A 20,846-nucleotide genomic window follows, 5' to 3' on the forward strand; every position below is an offset into this window, starting at 1 on the left:
ATAATGTTTCTCTAATTTTGTACAGTCAATATGACTTAAAATTGGCTCAACTTTGTCCCAGTGACTTTAGGTAACTTCTTTATCTAATTCCATGTACACTTTATGTGATTATATACGCTGACTGATTATGACATCTTCTTGAATAAGGCTGGTAAGGGGAACCAAACTCAACCAGGTAACTGAGATTAGCAAAACCATAATAAAGGGGAAAGAAGCCTTGACCCGACCCGAAGACCCGATGGTACTCTATGCAAACCCAACTCAAATTAGGGCTGGTTTTGTTCCTCATGATGAAGTTGCTGTTTACAAATCCCAAGGATCTCAGGATTTTGATTCTAAATGGACTACAACTAAAAGTGTAAGTGGAGAATTATGACCTACATGTTTACATAAGCTTGGTTATATGATTTTCAGATGTATCCTCTCCATTATTTCCAATATCTCCATTTTTATTGTAAATTAGTAAATATTAATATACTTTACTTTTATTTAGTTGGTATTCTTTTCAGATATTTATGTTATATTCAGAGATGCTTTGGATATTATATGATATATGATGATATTTTGTTTTAAATTGGCTTACTCTGTTGCAATTGGTGTGACTTTAGGAAAGCTTTTGTCATATGATCTTCGGGTTCTCATGTATGCACTCAATGAGGTCACGTTCTTAAGGTTCAGATAACTATTAAAACTCCCCAGTGATCACTCAACATCTTTCATTTTCTTTCACCGGCGCCGGACAACAGAGTGCAACATGAATGAAAACCTGTTATTATGATTGAAATATGAAGTCATCTTTATCCATAAAGACCTGTTTGGACCATCTACTTTCAAGGTTATTTTACTCATTCATAGCACTCTAACATTGCTTTGTTTACTTTATGAACACAATAAAAGTGGTGGTTTTGCAGATACGACAATATGACAGAATATGACGATAAAAGTGACAGTTTAGTTAATATACACTGTTTAATTATGTTTAACCAGGTAAAATATGTAGGGTGCAAAACACCCAACTGGCAGCAGGTGAGATGAATAGGACGATAGAGTCAAAGGTTTATCCAAAGTGGGTAATGCGCCATTACAGGACAGGAGCACCAACTGGCTACTCTTGCATTCTCATTGATGAAATGGTATATCTAAGTTGAGTACATTTAGCGGATTATCTTTTGAACATGTTTTGTCTTTATAACGATATAAATAAATGTCCAAGATGATGAACTTGCAAGAGTAAACAAGGGAAGTTTATTTGGTTAGTTGCAATTACGGAATGTGGCTTGAACGATTTTAATTTGATCCGGGTAATGCATTTCATATTTTATATTTTTTCTAATTTCAGCTGCTGCTTATTTCTGATTATATACAACTTATATTATTATATACAGCTTATTATTATCATTATATACAGCTGCTGCTATTAATTCATCGATAAAAGATTAGTGCAAAGAGTGAACGCCTCCATTCGTTTGTATTCTCTATGTTCAGTTGAGTAGTGGGTCAAAAGCGGTTTGGGTAAAACGGGTCAGAAATATTTCATGTTGAAATGTTCACTTTAGCAAGGGTCAAATTGCATCAAGTCAGATTGATTCACCCACTATGAAATACTATTAATAACATATATAATATTTTTCATACCGATATTAGAATATAATTTAAATTCTAAAGTTGAAATGGTGTTGAAAACCAATTTTGACTTCCATATGCAGGATGCTAGGTGACTACAATTGTTCGTCGAATACACTTTTTCTATCGTCATCATGATTTATAACAAAAAAACTTGGTAAATATAATGGTAAACTACACCAAATATGTAACTTTAAAGGAACAGTTTGTCATCTTCTTTACTATATAAAGGTTCCTACTTAGTTTTGTGTACCGCCAATGGACATACTCTGCCTTCATTTGCAGTTGGATGGAACACTTCTTGCCACCGGTTCATATGATTGGATCGCTAGAGTATGGCATCAAAATGGTGAGTTTTTAGTTATTTTTTTGTTTAATCGCCAGGTTAATGATTTTGGTGGGGTGTCTATAATCCAGGTGAACTGACGAGTACTTTCATCAAACACAAAGGACCTATAGTTTGTATTAAGCGTAGTAACGATGGTGATTAGCTTCTTGCCGGAAGCTTTGATAGCACTTCTATTATAAGGGATGGTAATGCTGATGAACCTAAACAACAATTAAAATTCTATTCAAGTACTATATTATATTTTTAACTACAAATTTGTGTCAATGTATAGACTAGACTATGTGTCACAACCTGATAGGTCATGTTCTTGATGCTGATTTGCGGACTAATGTCTCATTTGCCTCGGGCTCGACTGATTCTAAGGTTAATGTTTGTAAGATTGGAGAAAGTTAATCTGTGAAAATGCTATCTGGTCATAAGGTTAATGATTAAATTGCATGTTTTATATGGTTTATATATGTAAGTTTCCCGAGCTATCATAATGTACTAAAGAAAAATGTTCATGTGCTACAACACTAGCACTTGTGTACAATATGATACAGATACGGAAGATAAATAGGAATCGGTGGTTATAAGCATACCATCTAACAAAATCATAATTTTAACTAGGTTATATGGATCTTTGATAGGGGATTTCTATTCAATAATAGTAATTTCATGAATTTGCAACAGTCATTGATGTTAATAACTTTTCGTGATTTCAGGGTAAAGTTAATTGGGAAAGATGGGACCCCAAAAACTTCAATATTGTCTTCTGGCACGGATGATAACAGTGTCTAGGTTATGCTAATGTTTAATTTTTTTCAAATCAGCCGGTCAGCCATGCACCATGGCTCATGCTACTGCTACTGCAATTCAAGGTATGTTTTAACAAATCAATATATTATGTGTACTCTCTTTAGTTTATTGTTAAGAATGAGTATGCTAATAGTTGCGAGTTAAAAGCAGGTTTGTGCAGGATTAACCATTATGCAAACTTAGGGATGATTTAAATATTGGTTGTTAAGGGTCTTGAACTCATAAGTCGTGGGATACATGATGACCAACAAATATAGTGAAGGCTCTCTTTGAGTTAGACACTATGACAGAAGCAAGTAAGCAAGCAACCTTTTTTTTCAATTCAATAGACACATTACTATTATTAACATTCTACATTTATGTGTAAGTGAAAGTGTATGATAAAAACTTATATGTATCCATTTCTATATGTAGTTATCCGAGTCTGGAATATCTATGGTTATTAGATGATCTCCATGGTTCAAATGCTTATTTATATGTGGAAATCTTTCCTTTTTTGGATACTAGCCTTTAACTCACTTTTGTTATAACAGATAGTTACAATGAGTACATTATCATACAAGTATACAACTTATATACAACCTTTTATCTATCAAACATTTAAGCCCAAATATAACTATCTGGAACTTTAGCCTTGGTTGTACTTGAAACTATGTGTCAGCTTTTAATGAAATGGTTCTTACATACATAACAGTCTAACAGTTGCCATAGCTGCCTTTCAAAAAAAAATCAAATTTTTTTTCCAAGGTTGCCTGGATTATAGTGATTGAATGGGTACAATATGTCATTTTTAGATCCATCTTTTGTATTTGTAGGTGAGATTATTATACCTAGAAGTCAAGTTAGCACCGAAGAAATCTAGAAATAATCAGAAATTCATCTATTATTTTAGGTTGGGTTATGTTATTTTTTCTTGATGTAGTTGTTGGGTACAAGTATCCCCATGTACATAGCTTTTCTAAGTACATATAACATTACCCTTTCACTCTCCAGATCGGGAGACAGAATCATACAAACTTCATATCGGATGTTTGTGGTGTTGTCTTCGCAGCTTAGATGTACAATGCTAATGAGTACTAATATCCGTTCTATACATCATAATCTTATTATCTACTCCAAACTTTGTCACGAGAATGGGTAAAACGTAAGATTTGTAGTACCTATTATCTGTTTGTTTGATTTATTTGTTGAATAGTTTTATCAAATATCTTTCATTATGTGTTAAACAAGATCATTGAATCTTACGATACTTAACATTATGAATAACATTTTCAGGATGTTGTTAGTCTTTTTCCTTTTGGTGATTTGTCGATGAAGGATCCAAGTGCAATGAGCCCATGATGTAAAATATAATAGGTCAATATGAGGTAACATCCTTCAATGCCTACATTATATATTTCTTTATAAATTCACAATAATCCTATGATTACCTAAAATCTTATTTCATTTTTCTACCAATGTGTGTCATAAATAAAGAGAGATAGGCTAAACAGTTAGATCGTATGACTTTATCAGGTTTCATAGTGCCACATTAGATCATTAAACGGGGCATTTTGTACTTCTCTTGCAGCTATTCATTGGTATGATAAACAAGTCGATAATCAATCCTCATGAAACTCTATCAGTAAAGCGTGCAAACGTAAATTATAACATGTCGGTTGGGTCATGGAAGTGTAATCTTATCAAGCAACTTTGATCAATGATACATGTGTTAGAAAGCAAAATTTAGGTAGTAAATAAATGCCGAAAAGAGTCTATCAAAAAGTTATTATCAGTTATATTATTTCTGTATCTTTTCAAAACATGTTATTTGTAAATGTAGATGGAGAATGAATTTGATTTGTTTTTGCTTTAGATTATCCGGTAAACTTAGCGAGTTAGCAACTTGGAGATGATATAATTGACTATGAACAATCGAAAGCTACATTGTAATTTTATTAAATATTTATGATTGTATACTAAAGCTACTAAGTCTGATTACTAACGTCTCCAAATGTGATTAGTCTGATTTAGAGCTGTTGTGCAACGCATGGACTCTTAAGTATAAGAAATATACTTAAACAGTTCACCCACAACAATACTTGTGATACTGTCTTTATCATATCATTAACTGATATAACATTTTACGATTCAAGTTTGTTTGTTGAAGAGTCCCCGTGCAACGCACGGGCTCGATAAATCTAGTATTATTAATATAATATACACTTTATTTAACGACCCGTCCTAATCCATCTGGATGAATACATTACATTTGGTTACATCGCGAGGTTCTTGACCTCTATATGATACATTTTACAAACATTGCATTCGTTTAAAAAAAACAAACTTTCATTACATCGAAAGTTGACGGCATGCATACTATTTCATAATATATCCAACTATAATTGACTTAATAATAATCTTGATGAACTCAACGACTCGAATGCAACATCTTTCGAAATATGCCATGAATGACTCCAAGTAATATCCTTAAAATGAGCTAATGCACAGCGGAAGATTTCTTTAATACCTGAGAATAAACATGCTTTCAAGTGTCAACCAAAAGGTTGGTGAGTTCATAGGTTATCATAAACAATAAAATTCATTATTTTGATAGACCACAAGATTTCAAATACAGTACACCTATCTCGTATACGAAACCATTTTTCATAATGCTTAGCAGAGTAAGTTCGTATCCTTTTCTCCCCCGTAGGTTACCTTGCGATTTTTAATAATCGTACACATATCTCGTGCACAAAACTAATATACATAACCTGTGTATAAAAATCATTCTCTCGATACATAACATTCACTTTGATTTCGTAGTTTGGCTTGGTAACCGACCTTAACATATAATGCGCATCAATAATATCCCCAAAACAGAACATCTCGTCTGTATAATATATAAACTTCGAAGTACTAAACACCACGCCCACTAGCTCTTCCGTCTAGTGAACATTCTGGGTTGGGGTGTTAAACCCGGTAGCTACCTTTAGGATTCGCGTGAATTAGGGCCATAACCGTTTCTAATTCTTAGGTTACCAAGCAATAATAATCAGGGGAAATATTCACAACAATTAGTGACAATTATCACGCCCAACTAATTCAATAATAATCCACAGAACTTCTGTCTGCATAATAATTCATTCGAGGAATATTTTGCTTGTGTCATATCGCGTCAAACATTTATAAAAGCATTTCATGTATTCTCAGTTCAAAAATATATTTCAAAAGCATTTAATAAAGCAGTTATAAAAACAACGCATGTATTCTCAGTCCCAAAAATGTAAAGAGTAAAAGGGAATCAAATGAACTCACGATACAGTATTTTGTAGTAAAAATACATATGACGAAACTGAACAATGCAGGGTTGGCCTTGGATTCACGAACCTATATCATTTGTATATATATATTAAAACATATAATCGTAACTGAACAAATTTATCTATTATATCTTTAATTTATATATTATGTATGTTTAATTTGTGTATATATTCATAATGGTTAATATTTATATAGTTATATATTTCATTATTAATATATATCCATTTATATATATAAAAATATAAATTTTGTTACGTTATATGTATTAAGTATTTTATATATATTTCATTTTTTTGTTAATTTAGTAATTTATAATAATACCAAAATAATATTAATAGTGGTAAAAATGATAGTAATTATAATACTTAATATTACTAATAAGATAATAATATTAATGATTCTATAAATGGTAATTATAATGATATTAATAATTATAATTGTTAAATATTAATTTTACTGTTAATGATAGTTATGTTACTGATTTTAGTAATTACATAATAATAATACTCGTGATAATACAAATAATAATACTTATGTCAATATTAATAATTCTATTATCTATAAAAAGATACTAATACTAATATTTAAGAAAATAATAATAATTTGTGTTATTTTCATAATGATAATAATCATAATCATAATTTTGATAATAATACTAAAATGGTAAAAATTATGTTTTTAGTAATACTTATAATAATACTATGATAATATTAATAACATTACTACTTAATAATAATACTGAAAATGATAATAATAATAATAATAATAATAATAATAATAATAATAATAATAATAATAATAATAATAATAATAATAATAATAATAATAATCATCATATTTGTAATTTTAATTATGATAAATAATAAATGGTAACTAATACTTATTTTAGTAATAATAATAATAATAATAATAATAATAATAATAATAATAATAATAATAATAATAACAATAACAATAATAATAATAATAATAATAATAATAATAATAATAATAATAATAATAATAACAATAATTATTATTATTATTATTATTATTATTATTATTATTATTATTATTATAATGATAATGGAAATGAAAGTAAAAATATATACCCCTTTCAAAATGTTTTTCTAAAAAGGATTGACCCAAACGTGACTCGAACCCGAGACCTCTCGTTCCTCAACATAACACCTTAACCAATTCGCCATCCTTGTTTTTATGATAATAACCACCACTTAAATTTATAAAACCCTTTTCTGTGTTATTCCTTCTTCCTCTTCTTTGTTTCAATAATCGACCAGAGTTCATATCAAGTTTTGAATTAATTACATTTTTAGTTTTTAGGAATTTGAAATGTATACAGAAACGATTAAATTAGTGAATTAAATTGTATAAAACAAAAAAATAAATAAATAATAACAGTAAAGAGCTGCTACTATTCGAAAAACAATGAAGAACACAAAATCAAATTTAAAAAATTAGATCGTTTTAGGTTCTGATCTCTACACGAAAAATACTATAAATTACTCATGGAAACTTTTAAAATCATTAAATAGACTTGAATCACATCACCGAACTCGAATTCGATCAAAGAACTTTGTTTGACTTTTTATCTTAAAAACTTTGACTTCAAAATTCTACCTTGATATAAAGAATTGATTCTTGAAACTTTGTAGATACTTTATGTGTAAGATTCCTAACAAAACTATTTAAACACATTTTGAAATCATTTTCGAATTGATGGTTTTGGATATAAAGTACAAAAACAGAGTAGCGGCCTGAGTATTCTTCAAAAAATTTATTTAATTCAATAAACTTGAGTTAATTACAATTGATAACTGATAATTAAAAAGAGAGAGAATTGAATGAGCTCATAATACAGAACAATTTGATGGATTTATATCCTAAATTGGGTCGACAGTAATATTCGTTCAGGAATATAGAAAACAAAATCACTTTGTTAAATTTCAACCAGTTTGTACGATTTGATAAAGATGGGTAACGGATTGAAGACATAAACAAATATCTGAAATAGTTGGATTGTGATATTACACAAAATTCGTACCCGCTCTTATTTTTTTTAATGATTTAAGTAATTAAATTAGAATTAATAATTAAAATATATTGATAATAATAATAATAATTACATTTATAATAATAATAAATAATAATGATAATAATAATAATATTAATACTGATAATAATAATAAATTTTATTAATTTCTAGTAATAATAATAATATCATTAATATATCAAATTACATGTATTAAATTATATATATATATATATATATATATATATATATATATATATATATATATATATATATAATATTCATAATAGATTTTAATTTTAATATTAATATTTATTTTGATGAAAGTAATAATAAAAAAAATGTTAATTCCCAATAAGTTTAATAAATAAAAAAATGATAATAATAATATTATTAATGATACAAATAATAAATTGTATTATTTTCTAAGAATATTTATAATAATAATAATAATTCTAATATTAGTCATTATAACTAAAATTATAACTTTAATTCTAGTTATAATATTATTGATATTAACATTGATAATAATAATGTAACAAGTCACATGTACTAACTTTTATAAAATAATAACACTCATAATACCGATATTATTATTATTATTATTAATATTTATTTTAATGATAATAATAGTTATAATAACTATATTTTAACTTGTATTTACATATATTAATATTAAATTTTATTAATTAAGTAATGTTTAAGAAGTTTATAATATATACCATATATACGTAATATTCATACATTTTAACAACATACATATAGTAATAGTTATATATTCAAACTATTATGTATAATTATGTTTTAAATATTAAGTTTTATGTATAAATTACATATATTGAAACAAATAATCACAAAGTATAACATTTGTTACTTAGTTAATATTGACAATTTTTATACATTCGATTTACTTCTCCATTTTCAATTTATCAGTTTTAAATATATGTTTAAGTTTTCCTTCAATATAATTAAATCACATAATATTTCATTAATATAATTATTTTATAATATATAATTATTTATATGTATAGTTATTTATATATATATATATATATATTTCTATTTACCATTAAAGGTTCGTGAATCCTCGGGAATAGTCAAAGGTCAAAAGAATTCATGTTAACTGTTCCACAAATTGAGACTTAATTAAATAGACTTTTCTTATAATGTCAAAACCATATAAGAATGAAGTTTAAATTTGGTCGAAAATTTCCGGATAGTCACAGTACCTACCCGTTAAAGAAATTTCGTCCCCAAAATTTGATCGAGTTCGTCATGGCTAACAATAAGTAAGTTTTCCTAATGAATATGAGCTGATAAATAGAGTTTTATTACTGTTGAGTAATATGGATAAGATAATTCGATTACTCGAAGAGTACGAGTGGATCTATCACACAAGAAAGAAATGAGTAAATGTAGGTTCATCTTAATCGGTGATGTAGTCACAGTTAATTTCCGGAATTTAAGGGATTTAAAGAAAATCTTTAAAATCTAAAAGATTTGATTCTTCGGTGAATAAGGAAATTAAGATATCTATAATTAAATACGGTGATCTGCCTTGATTACTCTGTCTGATATTTCACTATAAATTCATCCCCTTGGTTTACTTTATATTTTGGAGTTCCATCCTTTTGTTTTCTCTTCCCGACTTTAAGTCAAACGAATAATGGTTCAGAATTCGTAGGTATGAATTTCTAATGAATATGACTAATGTTCTAAGAGAGAAATTGTAATAGCACGATCTTGATTTGTCAAAATACCATAATTTCAAGAGAAAAGATAGAACTATCAGGAAGATATGTTCTCGATATGTTTGGAGATTAAGTAGAATGTAAGAGTCGTGTAAAATGGCACATGATGACGTTATGGTCTGTGAATCATCACGTTTCATTAGAAACTCAGCATGACTTACTGTAATATAATCGCGTTGATCAAGTGTCATTATATTATACTAACTCATGCTTCAGTTCCTAACATTACTTCAAAAACATTCAAATTTTAAATTCGAATTTTTTAGAATTTAGAAACTAAAATAGTTTCCTTTCTGATGTAACACTGATATTGTGAAGAGATAAATGATTTCAGATAAGAATAGTTATGAAAATATTTTCAGAAATATCGAGGATATTTATAATGAAAGATACGATGATATCTTAGAATTTATAATATCGAAGGATGATGAACATTTGTCCGTAAAAGTGTAGAGTCAGGAGCAAGGTATTCATTAATGACTTCAGCAGATACTGAATCATTTGGATTCTTTGAAGGCAGGTTTAGTCTTTGTGATTTGTCCACAGCCTCCTTCATGATTTGCTCAATCCGTTTTTCAGTTCCAACTTTTCTGAGCTTTGCCAACATATTATTCTTTATCATCAAACTTTCGACGGTTAAGGTCGTTTATGGTTGTCTATAGTTTCTGCTGCTTCATTCAACTTTTCCAAAAGTTGGAGTATCGATTCGTAAACTGGGTGCTTTTCAGAATTTCAGAAATGAAGATCATAATTCTAGGAGATAAATGTTATATGTATACATATAACTGTAGATGTAGAAATGTTGCGAGATTCAAAATACTAATTTCTAATTCTCAGTAATTGGTATGACAATTCTTGTTACAAGATGCGGATGAGTATATGATAGAGTTTTAATGAACAAATATAATGGTTTTTCAGAGAGACTTAAGCCAATGAGTAATGAAGTTGCTGATAAGTTTACTGCTAATGCGGTGAAATATAAATGGTTCTCCGGTAACGGGGATAAAAAGCAACTTATATATCGAGGTTATAATAAGGCAAATTTGAATGAAAGTCGAAGTTGATTTGCTGGAGCTGTGACAAAATTGGCTAATTTGAAGAGGGATTGCAAAGTTATTTTCGGTAATAACAATGCCAAAGGAGCTAGTACAGATATGTGTTAAACGTTTACTCAGGTTTCGAGAATTTTTCAGGTGCATAACTATGTGCATAAATTTTTCCTTCCATAGATGAAGTGCGGTTGGTTCATCCTCCAGATTGAGGTGTTTTCAAGAATCATGAAAGGTTTGAACGTAGATTGTAATCGTCAAGATACAAATGTGGTTTAAGATGAAATCAAGTGGCAAACTTGAAGAAGCGTTTAGTTTCATATGTTATAGTCAATATTTTAATTCATTTTAATTGTCCAATGTTGGTAGTCCACAGTTAGTAGTCCATAATTAGTAGTTCAACAATTCATATATAGTTTAATATATAATATTCGAATTAATTAATACGTATCGTGACCCATTGTATACATGTCTCAGACTCGATCACAACTCAAAGTATATATATTATTTTAGAATCAACCTCAACCCTGTATAGCTAACTCGAGCATTACTGCGTATAGAGTGTCTATGGTTATTCCAAATAATATATATAGATGCGTCGATATGATATGTCAAAACCTTGTATACGTGTCCCGATATTTAAAGTGCGTAAAATAAATAACAGAAATTAAATGTAAATAAAATTGCGAGAATTAAAATTGTAATAATTAAATTGCGATAATTAAATGTAATAAGGAATTAACAGTTAGCTAGGAACAGTTAGCTTTCTTAACAAAATTTCTCATAGTTAATTTGTTTGTTTCTAACAAATTTTATTTTTGTCCAATGTTTTCTTCATTATGCCACTTGTTGGATTCTGGTAAGTCAAAATCCAAATATGAAATTGAATGAAAATGGTTATTTTGTGGTGAACGGATTCGTATATCTTGTGGATGTAAGTAGGATTGTAAATGACTGTTGAATCAGATTCGAAGAATGTACAATATAACTTATTAATGTGAAATCTAAATATTCCTCGAGTATTACCTACCCGTTAAAATATTTTCACCATTAACAGTTTGTACGAAAGAATTATTAATTACAATCTTTATGAAATTATACTTACATATATATTTTCTTCATATGTAATCACTAGAATACATAATCTCTAAAACATTAGAGTTTACATAATCTCCATGAAGAACGAAGATAATTGATGTAGAACAATACGTAGAACGATGATTATACTCGAGGTACAGAATGAGATGTTGAGGCATGGATTGTTGATGGTACGGGTGCTGTTACTGATGGTACTGTTGGTGCCGGTGATGTTGTCGAAGTTGGTATGTTTTGCACCATATTTTCCATGGCTATAACTCGGGCGCGAAGCTCATTGACTTCTTCCATTATTCCGGGATGATTGTTGGTCAGAACGAGCGGATGAATAATGTTTAGAATTTTAGATAGAATATAATTGTGGTGAGATATTCGGGAAATGAGGGTGAAAATGGTGTTTTGGACTGGTTCGCCGGTAAGTGCTTCAGGTTCATCGCCAAGAGGGGAAAAGTTTGATTGGTGGAAAAGATCGCCTTCTTCTCGTCTCCATTGATAAGTCGACTACGAACCCATCCCCAATTCATCCAGAATTGATGATGACTGATCGGTTGATTCATTCCGGTTACACTGCTTTCGGAGCTCGAGTGGAAATCCATATCGGAATAGTTGTCGGAATCCAAGGAACTTGAACTAGTGGTGAGTTCCATTTCGTACGATTGAATAAATGATTTTTCGATATAAAATGATTTTCAGATATTGGATGATATTGTAATTACATAGAATACCTATATATAGTACAGAAGATCCTGTAGATTACGGAGGAATTTTCGAAAGCTGTCAGACAAAGTTTACAGTAACAGATACGCTAAGATATGAATTAGCAGATACGCTAAGATATGAATTTTGTCTATACACTATTCATGCAATCAATGCAGTAAGATGTGTCTAGACTAAGAATGATAAGCAGGTAATTTCTAAGGATGATAAGTAGGTAATTTTCGACACGAAATGATAAGCAAAACATTTGACATGCAGACACGGTCGAAGTCCAGACTCACTAATGCATCTAAGCGACTATCAGTTAGACACACTAATGTAAGACCTGGTTCGCTAAGACCACCACTCTGATACCAACTTTAACGACCCGTCCTAATCCATCTGGACGAATACATTACATTTGGTTACATCGCGAGGTACTTGACCTCTATATGATACATTTTATGTAGTGACCCGAACTTTTACATGTTTATATATATTAATTGAGATTGATATTTACATGACTAAATGTTTCCAACGTGTTAAGCAATCAAACTTGTTAAGATTTGATTAAATGAAATAAGTTTCATATAGACAATTGATCACCCAAGTTGACCGGCGATTCACGAACGTTACAAATTTGTAATAACTACATGTTGTGGTATATATAGACATATATATATGGTTTACATGATATTATGATGAGTAAGTATCTCACTAAGTATATTAACAATGTGTGATATACATAAGAAATGAGATTACTAAGTTAAGAAACTCGAAATGATATATATAACGATTATCGTTATGATAACGTCTACTAAATACATATGTATCACATTAAGATATTGATACACTATATTTAACATGATAAAATGATATTTAAATATATCATTAAGTGTGTTAACAATGAACTACATATGTAAAAACAAGACTACTAACTCAAGAATTACGAAACGAGACTTATATGTAACGATTATCGTTGTAACGATATTTTAATGTATATATCATATTAAGAGATATTCATATATCATAATATCATGATAATATAATAATTTAACATCTTATTTGATATAATAAACATTGGGTTAACAACATTAATTGAGATCGTTAACTTAAAGGTTTCAAAACAACACTTACATGTAACGACTAACGAAGACTTAACGACTCCATTAGAATGTATATACATGTTGTGTTTTGATATGTATTCTTACAATTTTGAAAGACTTCAAGACACATATCAAAGTACTTCTACTTAACAAAAATGCTTACAATTACATCCTCGTTCAGTTTCATCAACAATTCTACTCGTATACACCCGTATTCGTACTCGTACAATACACAGCTTTTAGATGTATGTACTATTGGTATATACACTCCAATGATCAGCTCTTAGCAATCCATGTGAGTCACCTAACACATGTGGGAACCATCATTTGGCAACTAGCATGAAATATCTCATAAAATTACAAAAATATTAGTAATCATTCATGACTTATTTACATGAAAACAAAATTACATATCCTTTATATCTAATCCATATACCAACGACCAAAAACACCTACAAACACTTTCATTCTTCAATTTTCTTCATCTAATTGATCTCTCTCAAGTTCTATCTTCAAGTTCTAAGTGTTCTTCATAAATTCCATAAGTATAGTTTCATAAAAATCAAAAATACTTCCAAGTTTGCAAGTCTACTTCCAAGCTTTCTAAATCATTCCAAGTAATCATCTAAGATCAAGGAACCTTTATTATTTACAGTAGGTTATCTTTCTAATTCAAGGTAATATTCATATTCAAACTTTGATTCAATTTCTACAACTATAACAATCTTATTTCGAGTGAAAATCTTACTTGAACTGTTTTCGTGTCATGATTCTGCTTCAAGAACTTTCAAGCCATCCAAGGATCCTTTGAAGCTAGATCTATTTTTCTCATTTCCAGTAGTTTTATCCAGAAAACTTGAGGTAGTAATGATGTTCATAAAATCATTCGATTCATACATATAAAGCTATCTTATTCGAAGGTTTAAACTTGTAATCACTAGAACATAGTTTAGTTAATTCTAAACTTGTTCGCAAACAAAAGTTAATCCTTCTAACTTGACTTTTAAAATCAACTAAACACATGTTCTATATCTATATGATATGCTAACTTAATGATTTAAAACCTGAAAACACGATGAACACCATAAAATCGGATATACGCCGTCGTAGTGAAACCGGGGGCTGTTTTGGTTTGGATAATTAAAAACTATGATAAACTTTGATTTAAAAGTTGTACTTCTAGAAAAATGATTTTTCATATGAACATGAAACTATATCCAAAAATCTTGGTTAAACTCAAAGTGAAAGTATGTTTTTCAAAATAGTCATCAAGATGTCGTTCTTTCGACGGAAATGACTACCTCTTTAGTAATTGACATGTAACTTAAATTTTCGACTATAAACCTATAATTTTTCTGTTTGGATTCTTAAATTAGAGTTCAATATGAAACCATAGCAATTTGACTCACTCAAAACGGATTTAAAATGAAGAAGTTATAGGTAAAACAAGATTGGATATTTTTGATCTTTTTAGCTACGGGAAATGTTTAACAAATCTATACAAATCATATCCTAGCTAACTTATATTGTATTATATATGTATTCTAATATATTATGTAATCTTAGGTACCATAGACACGTATGCAAATGTTTTGACATATCATATCGACCCATGTATATATATTATTTGGAACAACCATAGACACTCTATATGCAGTAATTTTGGAGTTAGCTATACAGGGTTGAGGTTGATTCCAAAACTATATATACTTTGAGTTGTGATCTAGCCTGAGACGTGTATACACTGGGTCGTGGATTGATTTAAGATAATATATATCGATTTATTTCTGTACATCTAACTGTGGACAACTAGTTGTAGGTTATTAACGAGGACAGCTGACTTAATACACTCAAATCTTTAAAACATAATAAAAATGGTTGTAATTATATTTTGATCATACTTTGATATATATGTACATATTTGTATAGGTTCGTGAATCGATCCGTGGCCAAGTCTTATTTCCGAGGAAGGAAATATCTATGAAAGTGAGTTATAGTCCCACTTTTAAAATCTAATATTTTTGGGATGAGAATACATGCAGGTTTTATAAATGATTTACAAAATAGACACAAGTACGTGAAACTACATTCTATGGTTGAATTATCGAAATCGAATATGCCTCTTTTTATTAAGTCTGGTAATCTAAGAATTAGGGAACAGACACCCTAATTGACGCGAATCCTAAAGATAGATCTATTGGGCCTAACAAACCCCATCCAAAGTACCGGATGCTTTAGTACTTCAAAATTTATATCATATCCGAAGGGTATCCCGGAATGATGGGGATATTCTTATATATGCATCTTGTTAATGTTGGTTACCAGGTGTTCATCATATGAATGATTTTTATCTCTATGTATGGGATGTATATTGAAATATGAAATCTTGTGGTCTATTGTTACGATTTGATATATATAGGGTAAACCTATAACTCACCAACATTGTTGTTGACGTTCAAATCATGTTTATTCTCAGATGAATACTAAGAGCTTTCGCTGTTGCATACAAAAATAAGGACAAGATTTGGAGTCCATGATTGTATGATATTGTGTAAAAACTGCATTCAAGAAACATATGTCGATGTAATATATTTCTATTGTAAACCATTATGTAATGGTCGTCTGTAAACAGTATATTTTAGATTATCATTATTTGATAATCTACGTAATGTTTTTAAAACCTTTATTGATAAAATAAAGGTTATGGTTGTTTTAAAAATGAATGCAGTCTTTGAAAAACGTCTTATATAGAGGTCAAAACCTCGCAACGAAATCAATTAATAGGGAACGTTTATAATCAATATGAACGGGACATTTCATTTTACAAACATTGCATTCGTTTTAAAAAAAAGTTTCATTACATCAAAAGTTGACGGCATGCATACCATTTCATAATATATCCAACTATAATTGACTTAATAATAATCTTGATGAACTCAATGACTCGAATGCAACGTCTTTCGAAATATGCCATGAATGACTCCAAGTAATATCCTTAAAATGAGCTAATGCACAGCAAAAGATTTCTTTAATACCTGAGAATAAACATGCTTTCAAGTGTCAACCAAAAGGTTGGTGAGTTCATAGGTTTATCATAAACAATAAAATTCATCATTTTGATAGACCATAAGATTTCAAATACAGTACACCTATCTCGTGTATAAAACCATTTTTCATAATGCTTAGCAGAGTAGGTTCATATCCTTTTCTCCCCCGTAGGTTGCCTCGCGATTTTTAATAATCGTACACATATCTCGTGCACAAAACTAATACACATAACCTGTGTATAAAAATCATTCTCTCGATACATAACATTCACTTTGATTTCATAGTTTGGCTTGGTAACTGACCTTAACATATAATGCGCATCAATAATATCCCCAAAACAGAACATCTCGTCTGTATAATATATAAACTTTGAAGTACTAAACACCACGCCCACTAGCTCTTTCGTCTAGTGAACATTCTGGGTGGGGGTGTTAAACCCGGTAGCTACCTTTAGGATTCGCATGAATTAGGGCTATACCCGTTTCCAATTCTTAGGTTACCAAGCAATAATAATCAGGGGAAATATTCACAACAATTAGTGGAAATTATCACGTCCAACTAATTCAATAATAATCCACAGAACTTCTGTCTGCATAATAATTCATTCGGGGAATGTTTTGCTTGTGTCATATCGCGTCAAACATTTATAAAAGCATTTCATGTATTCTCGGTTCAAAAATATATTTCAAAAGCATTTAATAAAGCAATTATAAAAACAGCGCATGTATTCTCAGTCCCAAAAATGTAAAGAGTAAAAGAGAATCAAATGAACTCACGATACTGTATTTTGTAGTAAAAATACATATGACGAAACTGAACAATGCAGGGTTGGCCTTGGGTTCACGAACCTATATCATTTGTATATATATATTAAAACATATAATCGTAACTGAACAAATTTATTTATTATATCTTTAATTTATATATTATGTATGTTTAATTTGTGTATATATTCATAATGGTTAATATTTATATAGTTATATATTTTGTTATTAATATATATTCATTTTTATATATAAAAATATAAATTTTGTTACGTTATATGTATTAAGTATTTTATATATATTTCATTTGTTTGTTAATTTAGTAATTTATAATAATACCAAAATAATATTAATAGTGGTAAAAATGATAGTAATTATAATACTTAATATTACTAATGAGATAATAATATTAATGATTCTATAAATGGTAATTATAATGATATTAATAATTATAATTGTTAAATATTAATTTTACTGTTAATGATAGTTATGTTACTGATTTTAGTAATTACATAATAATAATACTCGTGATAATACAAATAATAATACTTATGTCAATATTAACAATTCTATTATCTATAAAAAGATACTAATACTAATATTTACAAAAATAATAATAATTTTTATTATTTTCATAATGATAATAATCATAATCATAATATTGATAATGATACTAAAATGGTAAAAATTATGTTTTTAGTAATACTTATAATAATTCTATGATAATATTAATAACCTTACTACTTAATAATAATACTGAAAATGATAATAATATTAATAATAATAATAATAATAATAATAATAATAATAATAATAATAATAATAATAATAATAATAATAATAATAATAATAATAATAATAATAATAATCATATTTGTAATTTTAATTATGATAAATAATAAATGATAACTAATACTTATTTTAGTAATAATAATAATAATAATAATAATAATAATAATAATAATAATAATAATAATAATAATAATAATAATAATAATAATAATAATAATAATAATAATAACAACAATAACAATAATAATTATAATAACAATAATAATAATAATAATTATTATTATTATAATGATAATGGAAATGAAAGTAAAAATATATACCCCTTTCAAAATATTTTTCTAAAAAGGATTGACCCAAACGTGACTCGAACCCGAGACCTCTCGTTCCTCAACATAACACCTTAACCAATTCGCCATCCTTGTTTTTCTGATAATAACCACCACTTAAATTTATAAAACCCTTTTCTGTGTTATTCCTTTTTCCTCTTCTTTGTTTCAATAATCGACCAGAGTTCATATCAAGTTTTGAATTAATTACATTTTTAGTTTTTAGGAATTTGAAATGTATACAGAAACAATTAAATTAGCGAATTAAATTGTTTAAAAAAAATAATAACAGTAAAGAGCTGCTACTGTTCGAAAAACAATGAAGAATACAAAATCAAATTTAAAAAATTAGATTGTTTTAGGTTCTGATCTCTATACGAAAAAGACTATAAATCACTCATGGAAACTTTTAAAATCATTAACTGGACTTGAATCATATCACATAACTCGAATTCGATCAAAGAACTTTGTTTGACTTTTTATCTTAAAAACTTTGACTACAAAATTCTACCTTGAAATAAAGAATTGATTCTTGAAACTTTGCAGATACTTTATGTGTAAGATTCCTAACAAAACTGTTTAAACACATTTTGAAATCGTTTTCAAATTGAAGGTTTTGGATATAAAGTACAAAAACAGAGTAGCGGCCTGAGTATTCTTCAAAAAATTTATTTAATTCAATAAACTTGAGTTAATTACAATTGATAACTGATAATGTTAAAGAGAGAGAATTGAATGAGTTCATAATACAGAACAATTCGATGGATTTATATCATAAATTGGGTCGACAGTAATATTCGTTCAGGAATATAGAAAACAAAATCACTTTGTTAAATTTCAACCAGTTTGTACGATTTGATAAAGATGGGTAACGGATTGAAGACACAAACAAATATCTGAAATACTTGGATTGTGATATTACATAAAATTCGTACCTGCTCTTTTTTTTAATGATTTAAGTAATTAAATTAAGATTAATAATTAAAATATATTGATAATAATAATAATAATTACATTTATAATAATAATAAATAATAATGATAATAGTAATAATATTAATACTGATAATAATAATAAATTTTATTAATTTCTAGTAATAATAATAATATCATTAATATATCAAATTACATATATTAAATTTTATTTATATATATAATATTCATAATAGATTTTGATTTTAATATTAATATTTATTTTGATGAAAGTAATAATAACAAAAATGATAATTCCCAATAAGTTTAATAAATAAAAAAAATGATAATAATAATATTATTAATGATACAAATAATAAATTATATTATTTTCAAAGAATATTTATAATAATAATAATAATACTAATATTAGTCATTATAACTAAAATTATAACTGTAATTCTAGTTATAATATTATTGATATTAACATTGATAATAATAATGTAACAAGTCACATGTGCCAACTTTTATAAAATAATAACACTCATAATACCGATATTATTATTATTATTATTTATTTTAATGATAATAAAAGTTATAATAACTATATTTTAACTTGTATTTACATATATTAATATTACATTTTATTAATTATGTAATGTTTAAGAATTTTATAATATATACCATATATACGTAATATTCATAGCTTTTAACAACATACATATAGTAATATTTATATATTCAAACTATTATGTATAATTATGTTTTAAATATTAAGTTTTATGTATAAATTACATATATTGAAACAAATAATCTCAAAGTATAACATTTGTTACTTAGTTAATATTGACAATTTTTATACATTCGATTTACTTCTCCATTTTCAATTTATCAGTTTTAAATATATGTTTAAGTTTTCCTTCAATATAATTAAATCACATAATATTTCATTAATATAATTATTTTATAATATATAATTATTTATATGTATAGTTAGTTATATATATATTTCTATTTACGATTAAAGGTTCGTGAATCGTCGGGAATAGTCAAAGGTCAAAAGAATTCATGTAAACTGTTCCACAAATTGAGACTTAATTAAATAGACTTTGCCTATCATGTCGAAACCATATAAGAATGAAGTTTAAATTTGGTCAGAAATTTCCGGGTCATCACACTTTAAAATCTAATGTTGACTAAGTT

This window comes from Rutidosis leptorrhynchoides, chromosome 5, assembly GCF_046630445.1.
Source record: "Rutidosis leptorrhynchoides isolate AG116_Rl617_1_P2 chromosome 5, CSIRO_AGI_Rlap_v1, whole genome shotgun sequence".
Classification (NCBI taxonomy): Eukaryota; Viridiplantae; Streptophyta; class Magnoliopsida; order Asterales; family Asteraceae; genus Rutidosis; species Rutidosis leptorrhynchoides.